The sequence below is a fragment of the Brienomyrus brachyistius genome, chromosome 8 (genome assembly GCF_023856365.1).
Source record: "Brienomyrus brachyistius isolate T26 chromosome 8, BBRACH_0.4, whole genome shotgun sequence".
NCBI lineage: Eukaryota > Metazoa > Chordata > Actinopteri > Osteoglossiformes > Mormyridae > Brienomyrus > Brienomyrus brachyistius.
This window is the reverse complement of record NC_064540.1, coordinates 745,138-767,085: the sequence shown is the minus strand read 5'-3', so window position 1 is coordinate 767,085 and position 21,948 is coordinate 745,138.

Here is a 21,948-nt window from a genome sequence, read left to right as displayed (position 1 = left end):
CGAGTATGACTAAGACAGAATTACAAAACTGCATGGAACCTTAAAGAAACAAATCAGGAAGAGGAGATGAGGCAAATGTACTCGGTAAAGCAAGTCCCAGGAAGATCATGCCGTGTCCGTCCCTTATTATGCAGCAATTAGTCAATCTGGGGATGTTAAATCACGTGTAGCATATAAATGAAAACATAAATGCGAAATAAAAGAAAGAGCAGTTGCAGTTTAGTTTGGGTATTTCTGCTTGCCTTTGTCCTGCTGTAAGAAGATGATTTATTTTGTCTGTAATCTGGTTTGGCAGGGCAGAGTGAGCCTTCCCTGCACACGCTGTATTTATAGTCCGTGATGAGTCCCAGCGACCTGTCTCACAGCTGCCGAGGCTAGATAGGAGCTTCAAACCTCAGGCCCAGCCCCCCGCCCCCCGCCCCAGCCCACACAACAGCATTGGGATCTTCAGAGCATCAGATGGGTTTTGGCCGTTTTCGGTGATTTAAGTCAGGCACAGGGTGTGTGAGCAGCTGCACCCGGGCTCCTGCTCTCAGTCCCGCCACGGCCGGTCTAACCGGGGGAGATACGTTTACACGCAGGCCTGGGGAGCAGCACAGATACTTATCATGCTTCCCGCCCAAGCGAATCCTTCCGCATACTGCTGACTGCTGGCCGTCGACAACCTCCGAGGGCTAAGAGATCTCAAATTTGCTTTGGAGCTGGGCGTTATCGGAAGGGGGGCTTCGCTCTGGTATTAGTGTAACTGGGAAGTGGCGCGCGCACATATATCAGCATGAATTTAAAGTGGAGCTCATCCTAGGGACACCCAGTGGGCCTGGAGATTAGAGGCAGATTTAACTCAACTCAAATTCTCAACAGCAATGGCCGCCACATAACAGCCAGTGATAGTCCCAGTACTTCTCTGTCCTCATGTTTGTCTTACTGGTGATTAAATATATATAATGATATGCCTCTTTCTACTATTTCTATCTTATCATTTATACATAATTACATATATGTAATACATACACTGTTAATATACAGATCGTCTATACAAATATTGTTTGCTTATTAAGGCTACACCGACATATACAGACTTGGACAAATTTGTTGGTACCCTTCCACAACTATGTCGGAAATAATTCGAAACTGACAGAAGTTTAATGGCATCCATTATTGTTTATTACCATCCGAATGCAGGTCATGATCTAGAATGCAGGTCATATCTTCTAGAGATTTAATCACACATACGAACCATTTTATATATCTTAACTAGCATTTCTGTTCAGTGTCTCATGCTGAGGCATCGCAAGTCTTTCCTTATTGGCAGAGGTAGATTGTTCAGATCCAGAAAGCAAGAATCCAGACCAAAAATTTGTTTAAACCAGCCACTTGAGGACTCTGTGACTGTGACTCTTTATGCACAACTGGTTGGTCGAAGCAAAATCTTGGTAAGTACATTTCCTAGACCTAACCCTAACCTATCCATTACCAAGCGTTGTCCCAATATCTACTTCAGACATCTTTTGTATATACTGACCCCTTTCTCACGTTTCCTGTCTTTGTTTTATGGCTTGTGGTCTGCTTTGGTACCGGTTAGAATACAGACCTCTGCCGGTCATTATAATTTTCAGGTTTTGTATTATGTTTATAAACAGAAATGGATCTTCCTGCACATAGACCTCGACTTCGTTTCTTGCACACAGAACCTTGGAGGCAAGTTGCCACTGTGCTGAACCGCTGCAGCAACTTAAAAAACTGATTTTTCCTTATTCACTGTCAAAAAACTCGGACCCATCCGGAGACAACCGAAGGAAGAACTAAGAAAAGTACAACGTAAGCTGCACAATGAGACATGCAACACAATACTTTCCCGTGGAATGAGACCTGCGTTGAAGACAATTCTCTGGCCAGTGCAAGGTAGACTTTGATTTCACGCCAGATGAACCTCTGGTGATGATCGCTCACGTCCATCATCGTAGGAGACAGGAGGGGATTGTGATGATATGGTGGCTCTACGTGACCCGGAAATTAAATGTGGAACGACAACGACAACAAAAAAATAACAGGGTGAGTATTCCTTCCATCACCTAGTTGATGAGGGATGCAGGGATATTCCTATATTCTTCATTTCCCCCAGTGTCTGCCATTGTTCAGGAGTGGGCAGGTCCCTGTTTCAAAAAATGATTTGACTGATTTTTATGGAAATGCGTAATGTCCAATCAGTCTGCATTCATCACTGCCTCCGTCGTGGAGGACAACCGTCTGGGAGAGTCAAGGCCGGCCAGCGTGATGCACTTTGTGAGGCAGTGAGATCTCCTTTGGTGCAGACTGAAATGCAAGGCGGTGGTGTATCATTCATTTGGGATCACTCGCACATCACAACAAACACCTGATTACACCTGATTATCACACAGCCAGTATTGCATTACATGTTCATATCACACCCATTTCCTTTAAATTATGAGATTAACCATAAATAAGTGAATAAATCACATAAAGAATAAACAAGCCAAGTTGACTGTGCAAAACAATATAAAAGTATATATTATGTATATGGTTAAAGATTATTAGATGGCTAATTTTACAAACCTTTTACATACTGTACCTTTTATGGGATTTTACCTTTCTTGCCTACATTAGTCATATACAGTCATGGGTCGGGAGACTTTTACTTTCTAATTGTCAGAGATAATTAGATCACAGTGCAGTAGTTACAGTAAACCCGGCTTTTAAAAGCTAAACTTTAATGCAAACCCCGTTCTCATCGCCTGTTCTCCTTTTTCGCTGCCTTATCAGACAGAGCAGTCACCCTTACACTACAATATGTAATCATCCCACACTGTATCGTCTGAGCGTTGCCGTGTGCAGTGGTAGGGTCCAGTCGCCAGGAGGCATCTCGTCTCCAGCACAGTGAAACGTGCATCGGTTTTGGAAACCGGTTTTTGTCCCCCCCGGACGATAGCACAGAAATGACTTACCACCCAATTTTTCAGGCACTTTATGGATTTCACCCTATTTCACTGTAACAGGATCCAGTATTACACTTTGCTGACCATAAATATTGCACTTTTAGCCACCACGCCAAGATAATTGATATAGAAAGCCTCTAATTAGTCAGCCAGGAGTGGGCCTAATTAGGCTGTATACGTTAAATTTATTCCCGCAACCATTCAAAGTGATCCGCGTCAACCTCGGGTGTGAACAAACGGCAGTTGAAATTTGTAGAGATTTCGTGTAGAGAGATTTTCTTCCAGGAACACTGTGTTTTGGTAAAAATGCGTTACTTTATTCCCATGCGAGAATGACTGAAGTCCATGTTTGTGTCTGTGATTCAAGTGCCACTCTGCCAGTTTTGGAAAATATAAAAAAAAATTTTATGTTCCATTGTGAGTCAATTGGATTTTACTACAATATATATATTTTTTTTTTAAAAAAAAGAATGGCAAATATTTTACAAATTCAAAAGGTTTAATTTAACAAAACAAAAAAAAAAATAGCTGAAATAGTTGCCACTCTCTTCTGAAACCCTATAACTGCAAAGGTTACAAATGGTACTTGAGCTGTGTATGAAATGAAAAGTGTTCTGTCCTCTTTTTTTGGACTTTATCTTCTTATGAAAATAGAATTATGAGACACTTACATTGCATAACACATTTAGGTAAACAGTGCATGAGAACCAGGCTGGGAGGTAGCTCAGCAGACAACTCTGCGATCTCCCCCATATAGGGCTGTAGGCTTGATTCTCGTCCCCTATGGTTTGTCATTATTATTAAGCTTTTATATCCTGAAGTCCAAACACTTGCTACTTAGGCGAACTGTCTCTAAACTGTCTATGATTTGCAGCGATGTGTGATGGACAGGCATTCTGTCAAGAACGTCTCCTGCCTGGCGCTTCCTAGGATGGGCTCCAGACTTATCCAACAGCCCTGCGTTGGATAAGCAGTTATGGAAGATGGATAGAGAAAGGGACACTTTCTCACTCTCTGAGGAGTTATAAGTTCACTCATAAAACATTACGGCAGGCCGTTAAGTAAAGGTCACGCTAGTGTTTTCAGTAGAGGCGCAGGACAGTGAGCCGTACCTAAACACAAGTCTATTAAAGAAATCAGACAGAATGGAACAAGGCTCACCTAATGACCCAAACAAAACAGTGTTTAAAAGTGAACTCAATGAATATTTAAATCACCCAGAAAGCACAAAGAACACAGCGAGCTTAAATCACTAATCTGAAACCTCATGATGCTGGATCTTTACAGGTACATTCTTCCTGCCCCTGGACTCTACTGAGCTGACCTTCTTTCAACCCTGCCAAGGTAATCAATCCTATCAGGGACAAATACCCTTCATTACTTGATGCAAGGGATTGGTGATCAATTGTAGTGGTAATGAAGGACCTCACCAAAGCACAGCCTAGCCCTGCGTCTGCACCTCCCACTGCTTTTTAACGTTATTATACCCACAAAAAATGAGATAAATAACGATACACGTCCGTCCATCTGTCCAGGGGCCCTGCACCCTATATCAGACAACGTGGGAGGCAAGGCAGGGCTACACCCAGAACTGGATGCCAGTCCATCATAGGGTACATACACACACCATGGACAATTTTGAGGTGCTGATTGCCCGTCTATGGACTGCAGGAGAAAGGCCCACACGCAGAAGATGCAAACTCTGCATATACACACAGCAGAGGTCATATTCGAGCCCTCAGTCCAGGAGACAACATGTCTACCCAGGAACCTGCTCAGGCCATATATGTGACCCATCACCACAAAATGAGTCTTATGGGTGTATTTCTGCCAGTGCGACTTAAGACTCATTTCGTGGTGACGGGTCACATATCTCCATCAAAACTTACTTCAGTAAGACTTAGCAGTTATTCAGTATCATACGTGCTCTTTGCTGGATAAAAAAGAAAAAAAAAAAAAACATCATCTGTGCATTTTGAATTAAAAATACATTTAAAAACACACTTGTTTTGAAAAAAATGTTTCAACAAAGCTGGGCTACTCCATTTATGCCGCACATACAAGGGTAGTGTATGGTAATCAGGGACGGATTACGGACCGGGCCAGCGGGGCCGCTGCCCAGGGGCCCTTGGGCTGCCCAGGGGCTCACACAACCCATAATCCGTCCCTGATGGTAATCCAGTAAATAAAGTGGAATGAAGTGAAGATGTAACAAGCCTCAGTTCAAAGGAATCTTTTTACACAGGTCAACTGCCACACGATTTTATTTGTGGTGTTGGTCATGTGCTTTAACAGTAGATACAGGAGTACTGTATTGTGACAATGATTATAAAATGGCAATAACAGCAATAAAACTATGATGTCCATTTAATTTACAACATATAAGAATGGGCAAAAGAATCTCCAGTACGGTCATGTCAATATTCACTAACAGTCTAACTTATTGGTCGTTGAATGGGATGCATTCTTTGTTCTTTAATGCCGATAATACTCTGGCCCTGTTAATCAAAGAAAGAAATAATGGAATGTGAATGTGTACAGCGGCTGATTAATTAATTTCAGTACCTTTCGATTCTACTTAAATGGCTCAATATTTAATTAAGGAATAAAGAGTTGCTGAATTTGATTATAAATGAAGAGCCAACAGATATTCCATTGAGTTTACTCTTATGTTGGGGAGTAATTTACAAAGATATTTGCTACACTCAATGTCCAACATGAATTTTAAAAAGGAGATGCTGAATTAAATGTGTGAAATTTACAATATACATTTTTAGGCTGCATTGTGGAGTTGCAGGAATGCACTGGAGTATCAGTTAATGCAGATGGAATCGGCAGCAAAATTGATCTGTGTAGAAGCAGAAAATTATGAGAGGATTGTAGTGTTCTTGTCGCTATATGGCTGTAAAATCCTGCTTAAAGAAAAGCACGCTGGGAGTAGAACAGATAATGTTATTTAGCATAATTACATGTGTTAGACATTTTCTTGCTTTAATGTCTGTTTTCTCTCGGCGCTGGAGCAGCACATGTAAGTAGCAATTTTTTGGGGGGTAAAGTTTAAATATACTGTTGGGTAATGCGTTGGCAGAGGAGTAGAACTCGTGGGTTATCAATAAGCCAAGGTGATGGAGTGTGTTTTACTACGTTCTCTTGTTGTGTTAAACAATACTACACTTGCAGCTGCGTTGACTTTGTAAATGCCACAGAGTACTGGGGACTGTCCAGTTTATTCTCTCTGACTAAGTATAAGCATTTTCACCACTGTAAAATGCTCTATGGGTTAAGCACTGATTTCTGCTTTTGAGGCCCCAGTGTTTGAAAAGCAGACAAAGACCAGCAATTCTAGTTTTATTATTATTATTATTATTATTATTAATCCAGTGTCATGAGCTCTCTATTAATCGCCGAGTAGATGAATGCTGCTATTCAAATTAAACTGGGATGTGCCTAAAATCCTGTTACCCACAATCAGTTTGGCCAAGGAATATGTTTCGTGGTAAAAGGCCATGGAAGTTGGAGAGGAATTACAGAAATGTGTTATTATTTATGCTTGAGAAGGTCCATTACTCACTTCTTCATACATACAATCCATTCTGCTAGAAAAAGATGATACTATTCTTTATATCCTACACGTGATTCTTTACAACGTGTTTGTAATTTTAGCAATTTTTTAAAAAAAATATTTTATAATTTTTTTTTTTCATGCGAAGGATATCCATCCTCCATAACTACCTATCCAGTACTGGGTTAAGATTATCCTGGGCCCATCAAACAAAACATGAGGTACGAAGATGGCTACTTCCAAGATGGGATGACAGTTTAGAGCAGTACTTGGGTCCCCAGCAGATTATGTTTTCGCTCCCTCCCAGCCTCAGCACACCTCAGCCAAACAATCACGAGCACCAAAAACCTGCAACAGGTGCGTTGAGAACTGGGAGGGAGCAAAAATGTGGTTTGTCTGGGGGTCCCAGAGGACTGGGTTGAGAAACACTCTCAGAGGACCTGAATGATATATTCCACTACATTAAGCCCAGTACTCAATGGTTTATCACATGATTTTTGCAGAAAAAAATACCGTGGATTTCTAGGAGAGTATGTATATAGCATCCATTCATACTATTGGTCAGTTTTTTCCAGTGTGAGTTTGTACTTATGAGATTTGTGTTTCTGGTTTCATGTAAAGGACTTATGAGCTAAACTAACAAGCAAGTTAATGATTAGTTAAATGAATAAATATCATTCATTATAGACCGTCTCCCGACACTTCATTGGGAGTCGGCGTGCGACACGCTTCGCCCACTTAATCACCGAGGTCACTTCTTTTTTTTGTTGGTAACATTAACATCCTCCCCGCAGCTAAGTACACCGTTTGACTGGGAATTAGTGCGGCACTTGGAATGCATAGGCAGTAGGGCCATTGGCCCAGCCTCAAGAAGACAAACGAGCGGATTTGCGCTTCAGCATCTTTCGGGGGCAGGAGTTTTAATTACAGCCGCTTGCGTCGGCAGCCACTAACGGCCTGCCTGCGGTCTAGGCCACAAGATGACAGACGACAGGCCTGACTGAGACTGACAAGGACAAACAGCGACTGGGGGGGGGGGTATATCCTGGCTGCTGTTGCTATGTCACACACCTGCTCGAGGTGTGTAACATAATATTCCACGTATCATGATCCTACCCATAAATCTAATGTTCTTGCATTGCTTTTTTTTTTTTTTTTTGCAAGCCTGGCTGTGATTTATGGAAAGGTCCTTTTCAGCAGCACTGATTTCCTATTGTAATATCAGCATGCGTGGTCTTTGCTTACGATCCTTTGTTCATGTGTGGAGGTACAGCCAGAGGTATTATCTTCAATACGGGATTTTTCTCGGCAATTAATGTCTTTGAGGCTCCTGGTTTTCGCTGAGCTCACGAAATAAATAAAACGCATTAGCGACTGCTGCAAAGTCACAAGTAGTTCACGCCTGAATCGTCAAATCAGGCGGCGTAATGTAACTGAGACGAGAGCAAGTAGCGGAGAATTAAAAGGCCATTAAAAAAATATTTAAAAGATATGGCCTGTAAAGATTTAGCTATTATGCTGCTAATGTTGAATGTTTATTTGTGAATTAGGTTTTTGGTATTATGGTACAATATTCTGCTATAAGCATGAAATAAAGTCAAGTTCAGTTCAAGCAATCACAGAGTTGCTTGGATCCTGCTCAGCATTAAAACCACCAGCCTAATATTGTGCAGGACTCCACAAGACCCCTGAAGGTGACCTATGGTATCTGGCACCTAGATGTCAGTAGCAGATCATTGTAAATTGCAAGGTGGGCCATCCATAGATTGGACCTGTTTGTTCAGCACATCTCACAGATGCTCTGTCAGATTGAGATCTGGGGAATTTGGAGGCCAAATCAACACATTGAATTCCTTACCCTCAAACCATTCCTGAGTTTTTGCAGTGTGGCAGGGCACATTAACCTGCTGAAAGAGGCCACTGCTTTTGGAGAACACCATTGCCATGAAGGGGTATACTTAGTCTGCAGCAATGTTTAGATAGGCCTATGTGGTATGTATCAAAGTAACATCCAGACCCAAGGTTTCCCAGTAGAACATTGCCCAGACCATCACACTGCCTCTACTGGCTTGCCTTCTTCCCATAGTACACCCTGGTGCCATCTCAGGGTAATAATATTTATCTTAGGTACAGTAAGTCCTCTAAATTATGCTATTCCTAATTTGAAAATAGAGATGGCATCTTTACAGTGAAATTAGGCCTTAATAATTTAATGTTCAATATTGTTAAATTTGTTATGCAAAGTAAACATGCAGCATCCTCACAGTCTGACAGTCGCCTGCCTATTTTTAATCATACAAATTTGTGATTGGTCAGGTCAGTGCGGAGTAAAAGTGCAGAGTGAGCATGTATAGAACTGGGCTGTGTACAATAAGACAGGCAGACAACTCCGGACCTGACTCTGCTGATGTCCGCTTGCCACAGCAGTAAATAAATATTTAAATAGAAATTTAAATATAGAGAATGGTACATTACTTTGTTAAAAGTTGATTTTTCCAAGTCTACAGATTTGTACATTACCGGTTATGCAAATAAATATGCACAACACGTAGCTTAGTAACAGCTGATGTACATGCATGGCTAGTTTTAAAATTGCTGAATTTGAATGCTTTGCAGCTCTATAGATAATAGGTTTTGTTTCTGTTATTCTCCCCCCCCCCCCCCCCACCCCACACACACACACACACACGCAGCTACTCTTCAGATAGTTACAGTTCAGGCGTGTAGCCACATAGTAAAATTTCATGTTAGAACCCTGCCAGTATATTTGCTACTGATAAAATATGCTGCCAGTTACAGAAATTATATGGTTGAACCCCCCCCCCCCCCCTTGAATTTTGCTTCCACCCCAGAATTTATTTCAGGTTACAGGCCTGCTAAGGTTAAGATGGTAAAGCTGTATGCATAACAAAAGAAATCAAATTAATTTTTAAAATTATTTTAATTGTACATTGTATACAGCTAGTAAACAGTGGCGGACAACAAGGGGACTTGTTAATAAAGATGGTAAAACTTAAAGTGGGTATATTTTTTCCTTTCCGTTAACTTGCTTCTCCGTTTTAGGACAATGATAATCTGGGTTCTTTCCCAGTTTCACACCTACGTTCAAATGCAGAAATTCAGCTAAATGGCACGTTTCCGTTTGGTAAACGTAAACAGAGAACTCAGGGGATACCTACACCAACGGGAAGGAAATGTAAGACATATGTACAACACACACACACACACGCACATGTAGGGTATACATATCCTTATGGGGCCCGCTCATTCACTTCTATAGGGAAAATGCTAACGCTAACTATGACAACCTTAACCCCCACCCTGACCTAACCATAACCATAAGTAACCAAGCAAAATACAAGAGATTTTGCATTTTTAGTTTTTTCATAGCAGTCACTGATTTTTATAAAATAGAGTTTTCCCTTATGGGGACCAGGAAATCGGTCCCCATAAGGGAAAATAACTGATATTTATCACGTTATGGGGACATTGTGTCCCCATAAGGATAGGTATACCTGCTCACACACACGCACACACACACACACACACAGGACCAGGACCTGGTCCACACCCTCAAATGTAAAACACAAGCTGTGGAGACAATGTGATGGAGACCCAGGGTAGGAAAGGAGTTTTCTACACCTTGTGATGTATGTTCAGGTCATGTGAGATACTTGTAATTGCCAGACCTTCCTGACAAGGCCCCTCTTTCACTTCCTCTGAGAGGAACACAAATATTGGAGGAGATTCAATAAATCTGTTGTTTTTTTTTAATACTTATTGCAACAACCCTCTGTCATCTCAGGAATAAAACAATACAGCACAGGGGTAAACCAAACATATGTAGAGGATTTCACTGTTCTCTGTGTATAACCAGTGTTTATGTGGTCAAGGTACTAAAAGTATGATTTTATTTATGATAAATGTTATAAATGGCATTGTTGGAAATGTGTATGGTAAAATCACTTTATCATGTTGACAGGTTTATAACTGCCATTATTCCAAAAAGTAGCAACGACATAGTTAGCCATTAGAGACAATTATCAGCTTTCCCACATTTCCGCAAGATTAATAGGCGGTAATGGCAGTTTTATTGACTCTGTTTCATTTAGACTTGTGGTGTGTTTATTGCTGGAGCTAATACCTCTAAATGAGATCTGTACAAAACAGCAAGCAGTAAAAGACGACCACTGATTGCAAAGGCAGCGCTTACAATTTTGACTGATGCCCAAGATGTGTTTTCCTGCTGCTGCCCGGGATGATGCAATGATTGCATTGATTTTTTGACAATGTTCTCTTTTGCTGGAGAATCTTTGTTTACATTTGTACGCTACACCCATTTGTACAGATGGATGTTTTTATGCCGGGAATTCAGGTTAGCTGCCAATCACAAAGGTACAACGGCTAAACCTCTTCCAGGGCTCTGAACGCCAACTTTTTTGTTTACAGAATCTTGGCATCTGTACCACCCGAAGGTTAATATGTTGGCTAGAAAAAGCTCTTTTTCAGCTTATTATTATTATTATTATTATTCTCCTACAGGTTTAGGACTGCAACCATCAAACTTTTCGTAGCTGTGTGTTGGGGGGGTCCTTTTATAGGCTCTCACACCCTCCATCATTGTACAGTAGGAGGTCCTGCTGAACACCCCATTTCCCCCATTGGTTTACAATGGAAGAATTTTTTAATTGCTGCCCTTCTCACAGCTTTTAAGCTAAACCCACAAAACCTGAGTCACACAGTCATGGTTTCACACTAAAGCAAGTGATGGAATTTGGTGGACATCTACGATCCAGGGTCATATCCTGCACCCAATCAAATTTCATCCAGTCAGAAAAGAGGTATATAGAAAATCTATCAATGTCATGATTTACGGGACAAAGATGTCATCTGCCATTCTAGACAAACTTAAACTGCTGCCATTGTTGCACTTTTGATGGCATGGTCCCCAAACATTGCACTGTTGGTCAGTGGGTGGCTGTGATTTAAGTTTCAAATAGTGGGCAGAGCCTGCAACAGTCAATCAGAATTCATGCATTAACTTTAATGGTAAAATTTAAATTGCAACCATCATCACACGTTTGATGGCAGGATTCCCAAATAGTTGGTCAAAGGGTGTCTGGGCCTAAAGCTTCCGAAAAGTGGGCGGAGATCCAATCAGATTTCACTCATTGACTTCAGTGGGAATATTTATACTACTAACCATTCTCACACTTCTGAGTTTATATAGCTGGCTTTGTCAAGTCAACATGAAGTTTGTTCACAAACTTCCCTTTCTAGTTTGGATTGATATATGCTGAAAATATATATGTTATTATGCTTAATCCTTTAAAAATTGCACCTCATCAGTGATTGAAGACGACTGAATAGACAACAATAGAAAACAAAAGGCAGTTTTTTCCCCAAGAAAATCAGTTGCTTGTGAACTTTGAATATCCTGGTGAGATACTGTCTGCAATTTTATTATTTTTTTTTTTTTTACTTTATTACTATATTTATTTCCCCCAGTGATTCGAAGTCCATTATTCCGACTTTTTTTAGGTACTTGAGGCAGATGAGCTATCGACATCATCCCCATTGTGTGTGCAGGAGCACAGACAAGCCTGTCGTCCCTCCTGTCCTTTCATAGAGTAACTTCAAGCTCAGCACAATGGCTCTGCATCTGGGTCATTCGGCCTGACTGGCACACAGAACAAAGGGCTTTCATTCATGGATGAAACATAACTACGGCTGCAGGGATGGGAGATGGGACATGGCAGAACACTTAAAAGATTATGTGCCTTTTTAACTACTTAAATAAATCACTCTGTGGTCTAAAAAGACGTTTTTAGACAACTGCATGGCATTAAACAGCTGCCCAGTAGGGACAGATTAGGACCAATAATACCCCATAACTGTAAATAACAAATGAACGACTTCTGACCCCATCGGAACAATCCACAACTCACCCTTTTTAAATGCTCTAATCAGTTTTATTTTTTTTTTCATGCATGATCTTCTTTTCCCAGATAAACATTTAACAAAGATCCTATTCCAGGGCTTTATACAAAGAATGTCAGATCGACCCAAGAGCATCCTATTATATCTGACATTTACCACAAAATACACACACAGAAATGTAACACTGCCTATGCCACATAAAACCCCGCTGGTTAAGTTAAACCTTTTTAGTTATGCTCATTATAATACAGAACAGAAATCCCCAGGTTGGAAAAAAGCTGCCCCTCACTGTCAAGAAAAAGACATTGTGATTCACACAACTAAGAGATATTTAAATTTGAATATAACAATAAGATCTATAAATCTATTCCTTTAAATACTGCAACCGAATTCTCTGGGTCTGTAAGTAAGGCTAGATTGTGGTTTTGTAAAGCGTGTCTTATTGCATCATATTAATTTGTGAGGAAAATTATGGCCTCCAAGAAAATTAGACATGCACTGATGGATCATATAATAAAAACGTAGTATTTTTTCCTCTCATTTCTAAAACTCTTGAGGATGCTCTTCCTGACTTTTTCACACAGAATAACCTTGTGAATCCTCATCAGTGCAGCTTCAAAGCTGAGCACTCCACTGAGATTACCCTGCTGATTGTTGTGGATGCCCTGCAATCTGGTAAGAGCTGCATTTAAATGACCTGTTATCTTCCTGGTGGACTTAACTGCACTCTTCCACATGGTGAACCAGCGCATACTTCTGTCCACCCTCTCGCCCCTTGGCATCACAGGGACAGCTCTGTTTAATCACCAGGAGCATCCTTCCAAATGTCTTGGGAATAAGAGGTATGTAAGAGTGTCAGGTCACTGGTGTGCTTGAAGGTTCAGATCTTGACCCCATTCTCTTTTCACTGAACACCAACTTTCTTGTTCTGGTCATCGTTGTTTTTTTTTTTTTTTTAAACATTCAACTTTATGTCCTTTCCTTCCAGTGGACATCGCAGTGTCAGTCTCAGTCCCATGTGCCACACACTGACATCACATCCTGGATGGGGGATTGCTACCTCCAAGTGACCCCTCAAAGACATCTTGTCTTCCCTGCTAACCCTACCATTCATTACTGTACAGCTTGGATCATCAACGTTGTCAAGGTCTGCTAGGAATGTCAGGGTCATGATCAATGGCCAGCAATCCTTCACAGACCACATTGCAGTTTGGAAATTTACCCCCTATAACACTGACAATATCAGAATGCACAGTTAACTCCTTGTCCAGGCATTGGTGCTCTCATGACTAAATGATTGTACCTCTTTACTGATAAGGTTGCCAGAATATACTGTGAAACTGCTGCATATGATTCAAAATGCAACAGCACATGGGACATTCATTCTCTGTTGGCTGCTCCACAGCAATGTTACATATTTAACAGACACTTTTGATCGAAAGCAACGTACATTTGAAAAAACAGGGTCAGAAATCGAGGTTAAGGGTCTTGCTCAAGGGCCCAGGGGTGAAATCACTCTCCCATCCCTGGAATTTGAACCACTCAGTTCTCTTGTGGTTTTTAAATAGCTTTTCTCCTATGACCCTCCCAGCAGTGTTTAATATACCTTTTTGTTTAGATCTTCCACTTGTTACTCATCACTCTCTGCAGCAGTTGTACATACAGACAGATGTATGCTTGAGAAAAGGATCATCTGCCGCAGTTTTATATCACAGCAGCTAAATAAATCATTGTAAATGTTAAGGTTTCAGGATGATAGTATGTTTTCTTAATTAACGAAGGATCATTAAGAAATATCATGGTACATTCATAGGTTTGCGGTGAGCCTGGAGCCACAATGTAGAGAATAAATTCACACCCCCAAATTAATAAACCAATCAACTGATTCTATCACCTTTTTCTTAAATAAATATTGAAATAAAGGTTATGTTGGCTCAACTCAACTGATTTACTTTGAAATCTCGAAACGTTACATTGTAAGTACTATTCAGTAAAAGTAATGCAGAATTGTGCTGATTGTTTTTTAGGTAGCTAACTGAAAAAGTTCAATTTCAACAACAACAAAAATGCAGTAAATTAATGGGTACATTATCACCTACATTTTTAAAACACCTTTTGGGTGAAGGAAATGAAAGTACAGCACTTTCAGGATTAAATTATTTAGTTATGTTTTACTGAGTCTTACCATACAGCAAAGAATACAAGATATTCCCTGTTTAATCTTAATAATGAGACATTCCTGATATGTGCAGTCATTTCAGCCTTGATATACAAAAAAAAACATTCTTTTTAAATTACTGTCCGCATTTTCAGATCTTTCAAATCCTAGGTATGACAGAACACTCAAACTAAGACCTGAAAGCATCAACATCATCTAAACATTTTTAAATGTTCAAATATAAAACTATTCCGCAAACAATACCTGCAAAGAGTAGCCCCCATTAAAACAACTACTCAGACCAATTGCCTCAGACAAAAATCCTAGAATGTACATCCTCTGCAATAGGAAAATTAAAAGAATATATCAAACAATAGAACACAATTAAATTAGAATTTAATTAAATAATGAAAACTACAAAATATATAATGTTGTCCAAGTTTTACGAGAGCTTACTGGCCTAAGTCTTTAAAGAGTGTTGTTCTCCAAGAATTTGGAAGAGCTTTTCAGTAGTTTCAGATACCTCCATTCTTTGGGATATTCAATATTCATGGTGTGCAACAGCCCAAAGAATACACCAATGCAGTGTTAACGTCAGGAAACTCAATCAATAAACGATGTACCCTTAAGCAGAACTGCCACCCTCTGCAATGTAGATGAGTCATCTCTGACCATCCCAAGAACGAGCATTTTTGACTCCTTGGTGTGACGTTCCAATATGTCAATTCCTTTAAAAAATAAAACTCAAAATCATAGTGGCCAAACTACAGTGGATATGGCATTCGTCAGGCACAAAGAACACAAGTGGTTATGCATGTAATGGTGGTGGCACAAGAAACCAAGTCACCTCACTTATTAATGTAAAATATATTCATGTAATATTAGATAAATATAATTTGCTGAAGTGGGTGATTTAGCTCCATGCTATCAGCCAAATTAACTCCAAAATAAAGGGCTCCAGTAGCTCAACAAGTTGAGCCTTGTACAAACAACGCAAAGAGCATTTTTCCAGGAATTACACATAAATTGTAATCCTCTACTGCAGTGTTTCCCAACCCAGTCCTCGGGGAACCCCGGACAGTCCACGTTTTTGCTTCCTCTCAGCTCCCAGTGCACCTGTACCAGGTATTCTGTGTTCCTTATTGGCTAGGAGCTCGGACAGAGCAAAAAGGTGGACTGTCCGGGGTTCCCCGAGGACTGGGTTAGGAAACGCTGCTCTACTGTATGTTGATTTGGATAAGTAACAATAGACTGTCCATTTTGTTAAAATACTGTGAAATTTTGGATACTGACAATATTGCATAACGAGGAAAAATGTTTCAAGGGTTCACTACATCAACTATATCGTTTTAAAGGCGCCGTGAAGCATGGGGGTATTACACCAATGTCCATCAAACCATGCTCCTGAAGGTGTGCCTTCCTGCAGAGTTCAAACAGAAAACAAGGAATTTCCCCTTGGGATCAATAACGTGTTGTCTTATCTTACGTTTGATCTGGATAATCAGTCTGCTTGATTAGCCGGATCTGCTGTTCCGGGTTTGAAGGGAAGCTGAAGCCATCAGGCAGGTAGATATCCATGAATAAGGTGGGGTGTATCGTGAAGAAAGTCTCTGAAGCTCAAATCCTCCTTTGAAACATGATCTGAATAACATTAAGTAAAGGAATTTTACTTGAAAGGTTAAGTGAATGATTCTTTGGTAATAAAGATAACAGTTTAGTTGATGGGACACAAATAATTTAGTACTATGCTATTACTTGTGTATTAATGAACCACAAACGAATTCTTACTCATGTTCGTTCATCATTAACAAATTGTGGCACATCTTTTATCTCAAGTAGTTACTAATTGTTACAATTGTTACTATATCTATTAATTCTGTAAACCTTTGTAAACTACTGAAGGAACCACTGAAGGAACAAGTAATGAATAACAGAAGCGAAATACTGATCTCATGTTTGTTCATCATTAATGAATCATGATGCATCTTTTATCTCAAGTAACTGCTATATTTTTTCATGATTTGTACTTCAGTAGTAACTGAATTACTACTAAATATTTGTACCCTCTTAAGTAAAGTGTTACCGATTTTTTTTATGTTCAAAATGCTCAAAAACAACTTAAGGGACCCTTTCAGAAGAAGAGAAAAAATTTATCAGTTCCCACACACATCTCCACCATACAGTATGTGCGTGCTCTCCCTCAGATAATGAAGAAGGCCTTTCAGTGTGGATGATCTCTGACCTACGGTTTTATCTGTAGCCTGTAATAATAATATGTCTTCCTGAGTTACCAAGGGTACCAAGTTAAAATGTTAAAATGATCTTGCAATGTTAGTGACTGGTAACATTAGAATGTTAATGATTGTTTTCTTCCACAGATATTCCATTTGTATTAATCATTTAAAAAATAGGCAGAAATATTACGCACATTTCTAAAAACTACTGCTACTGTTACCAGTACCATTTAATTAACTAGACATTATTATATTTAGCAAACAATTTTATCCAGCATTATGAACTTTGTTGGAGAACATAGGATCAGTCAGTCAAGGAGCAAATGGGGCTTACGGGCTGCTCTCAACTGCGAAATGCCTTGGCTGACTCTGGGATTTGAGCCAGTGTCCTTCTGAGCACAGGAACAATGTCCTAACTGCAGATGCACACCCCCCTCCCCACCAAAAAAGAGGGGAGTTAGATGACAACAACAACCAATGAATGTGCAATCTGAGAACTCACACCAGGGTCTCTCTTGCGGAGCAGGAAGGTCAGCTCATCAGCCCCCCCCACTGTGAGTATTATATCCATGCCTTTCTAGAAAATTCTAAGCTCCCTTGTGCTAAAGATCAAGCATGTGAAGCTTCCACTAAAGATATCACTTCTTGATGCTCAGTATACCAAGTTTATAATACAATTTGCATTAAAAAATGATCTTCTCTGTTCATGTCAAACTTTTCCTTAGACATGTGAGACACACGCGCAGAAGGGAAAGCACATTCGACTCATACTTTTGTGGTCGTCTGAAAAACTGTGGTGAAAAGAAGAATGATGTCAATTAAGTTGAAACAATTTCATTAAATCTCTGAAAATGTATAAAATGGTATTTTGTAGCAGTGCAGGAGACTGTGGACACCTAAAATGGAACACCAGTTGCCCACAGGACACACGCTCACGTAGAATCACACTGCTGACAATCATTTGTCTTCGAAAATATGACCATTGACCGTGGGAGGAAACTGTGCACCTAGAGGAAACACAAAGCAACATGTGGATGCAACACGCAAACTCTGCAGGTGTAGGTTTGGAATGGAAATGCGCAGCCCTGGAAGTTGAGGCTCCCATACAGTATCTGATCCCTGTTGCTGAAAGGTAGTGACATACCGTACATTACTTTCTTTCCCATCAACAGCCAGATACAGTCACATGACGGCCACTTCCCTCTCTGCTAAAACTCCACTGACAGCAGAATTAAACTTCATATAACAGGTAGGATCAGGGTGCCTGGTCTGGTGTCTGTATATCAGTCATGGTCTAAATATATGGGTTTCAGAGCTGCCAACTAATAGTTCCTGCTGATAATTACTTGCTGCTCATTAACAGGCACTGCTAAAGGAGGCCACTCCATCTAGGAAGCTGTCACGAGGGAGTCAATAATATTAATGGCTTCACAATAGAATGGGCTGCACTGTACATACCTGAAGGTGCACTGGTGCAGCTGATGGCCATTATTAACGTGTCTTTTTAGTATTGAAGTGGATCCAAAGGCCTATTGCTGCCTCAGTGGCCATCAGTGGTTCTTATTTTTGTCCTTTCACCATCACCTTGGGCACACATTCAGGAAACACAATCAAAATATTAGCATCTTTACGGGCCCTTTTTCCATTTCTATTAGATTGTCTGGAATTGTTAATGCTTTGCAGAGATGGCTTGGCGGGTTTGGCCCTGCGAAAGGCAGTAGAATTGCGCCACGGTTTGAGTTTGAGTTTGTTAGCACCGGCGTCCGCGGTGCCACAATGAGCAAGTGAAAAATCCACAGGCATCGACCTTGGCCATGCATGGAAATGAATGAACATCCCATTTGCTTTAGCATCAGAAAGCCTACAAGTCATTGGCGTTTGGCCCACGACTAAACTTATCAAGGACTCCAGTCCTTTCGCTGGGAATCCTTCGCTGTGAGCGGATGTCAGTGGTGCATAGGTTTAGGTCGTATAAATGGGATGAATGACATTAAGGCATAAATAGGTTGATTAAGGCTTTGGAGGACAGATGATAGTCTTACAGGTGAACCGGTCTTTCATATATATATTTTTTCCTCAGTTATATTTTATGACTTTCTTTCTGTCAGTCATATTCCCATCTGATAGAGTGTTAGGATCAACTCAATCATCTCCTGACCCCAGAGACGTGCCCCAGGAAGCATAATGAGGTGTCACTCGTCACTCTCCCCTCACCAAAAGACACCCTGTAATATTGTTCTTGGTTGTATCGCACATATTGAACTAGGCCAAGTCAATCTCTCTACAATCTCGAGTTGCTATAACACGTTGAAAATCTGATGTAATGGAAGTAGAGGTTTGGAGGTGGATCAGTCATGACATTTCACCTGAAGAAATGTGCTGTTTTAATTGCAAAGCCACAGTAAAAATGACTTCATTTATGGTATATATGAAAGTGTCAGCTGCGATTTAATCTTGGAAATAAAATGTAATTTATTTTTTCTCCTTCCTTTGTTTTTCATGAAGATGCCCTTATGTTGCATCGTGACCGAAAAGTTGGACAAACTCATAAATCTTGCTGAGTTTCATACATTGAAATGTTTATTTCTTCTAAACAAATGTTGGCCTTAAGTTCAAATCATCCGACATGATGGGACCTCTATCAAAACATCTCTGTGATGCCACCCGTCAAGCCGCTCGTCTTGCTTTTTGTCAGGTTAGACTGGGCTGTTGCTGGCCAATCTGATAACACTCTAATACATCACAAGCGTAAGAGAATTTGTTGTCGCCCATTAAATGATTAAATGCTGCAATTAGAATAAAAATGAGAGCAGCAGACTTATAATCAAGTGCTTTTTTCATATCAACTCCTATCGCTATTATAGTAGCTCTATAACAGCACATGGGGAGGGGGCTTTCCTGTTGCCTTTTCCCTATTTTTATCTCTGCAGGATCATCTGCGATTGGTAATTTACAGCCCCCACTCCAAACATTGGAGGCATTAATCCCAAAACAGACCAATTCAGGGTATTAAAAGCTAAAATTTAATCAAAGTATTACTGGTGAATTTAGTTATATACAAAAAAGTCACCATAAGGATAATTTCCATAAGACTTAATCCAGCTAAAATACTCCTTGATATTTTCTTTTAAATGCAAAAAATAAATTATATTTACTTATGCAGTGCTGATGCAGCAAACAATGACAGATTTGATTTTCTAACTTCAGTTGCCTTTTTTGTCAGGAAAATTCGCTCCCTTGAGGTTAGACTAAAAGATAAGATTGACCTGAAAATGGGTGAAAGAAATGCCATTTACCATCACCAGTTTACAATGGGAAAAGTAATCAGTGTGACAGTAAGTAGCTGTAATTCAAAGCTGGAAAATGATGACTTAAACTGCACACTATTTGCTTGTTTGGTGAACTTCAACCAGCTATGGTCAGGCTGACTTTCCCTTTCTGAATATTTCACTTTTTTTCTTATTGGCTCTTGATAAAATATTCATACTTAACTTGTTTCTCACTGTCCATTCGACAGTTCACATGAATTGTTACAGTCCATCTTCCAAAGCTGTTTTCCTCCCTGCTATAATACTAAAATATTGATTGGCTTTGAGGGGAAAATCCATTCACATGCAAATACCGACTAAACTGTTGCCCTTCCTCAGTGTTTAGTTTAATTCTGTGTAAGAGCAAACTTTGCAAAAAAAAAGCCTCTGTTCACGAAGGAGGAAGGAAATTTGCCACCTAAACACAAAATTAGCTGTGTTTATTTGTGAAAACTGTTTGCAACTGAAGCTGCAGTTTGGTTTGGGTAAGGATACAGACTGCGGATGTGATACTAAGTTCCAGTGCCTGCAGTTTGGTTTGGGTAAGGATGCAGACTGCGGATGTGATACTAAGTTCCAGTGCCTGCAGTTTGGTTTGGGTAAGGATACAGACTGCGGATGTGATACTGCTAAGTTCCAGTGCCTGCAGTTTGGTTTGGGTAAGGATACAGACTGCGGATGTGATACTGCTGAGTTCCAGTGCATGCAGTTTGGTTTGGGTAAGGATACAGACTGCAGATGTGATACTGATAAGCTCCAGTGCCTGCAGTTTGGTTTGGGTAAGGATGCAGACTGCGGATGTGATACTAAGTTCCAGTGCCTGCAGTTTGGTTTGGGTAAGGATACAGACTGCGGATGTGATACTGCTAAGTTCCAGTGCCTGCAGTTTGGTTTGGGTAAGGATACAGACTGCGGATGTGATACTGCTGAGTTCCAGTGCCTGCAGTTTGGTTTGGGTAAGGATACAGACTGCGGATGTGATACTGCTGAGTTCCAGTGCCTGCAGTTTGGTTTGGGTAAGGATACAGACTGCGGATGTGATACTGCTGAGTTCCAGTGCCTGCAGTTTGGTTTGGGTAAGGATACAGACTGCGGATGTGATACTGATAAGCTCCAGTGCCTGCAGTAATCCTATTTAAAATACACACAAAGTTAGCTTTATAAACAAATAACATAATAAAATAATGAATTAATTAATAAAAACAGCACATTTTTGGAAACAAAAGTGACAGAGAAACACCTAAATGCCAACTTGCTGGAACTGCAAGCTCAGAACGTACAACCCTGCAGTTTCCCCGTGAAGCGGGGGGAAAGTTAGACCAATTCCAAGGACTCCCAAGTGAGTTGGGGTCCCAGTAGAATGCTTTAATAGGACCCAAAATCTTTAGCGGCAGTCCTGCTTCCTTTCCACTGTTACATTACATTTGTATGAACAGTCTCTGGTTTGCGTGACTTTTTGCCTGAGCGGAATTAGCATTTTCTCCTCACGCTTTGTGGGTTCCCCATAGTTTTCTCCTGCTGTCCAAGAACATGCATATGTTACTGTGCTGACAGCCTGGCCTCCTGTCCACATGCCCAGTGCCTGATGCCGGTACCTCCTGGGACAGACCCCAGACTTGCCGCAGACCGCTACTGGAGAGTGGTTAGATAGTGGTTATAAAAACCATTAAAACTGAAGTCAAGACCAAAACCATACAAATGTGAATATTAAGTCTAAAGTGGCAGTAAAATCAAAGTGCTTCAAGGCACTATTTAACAAATCTGAATAGTTAAGCCAAGCAATTAAGGGCTG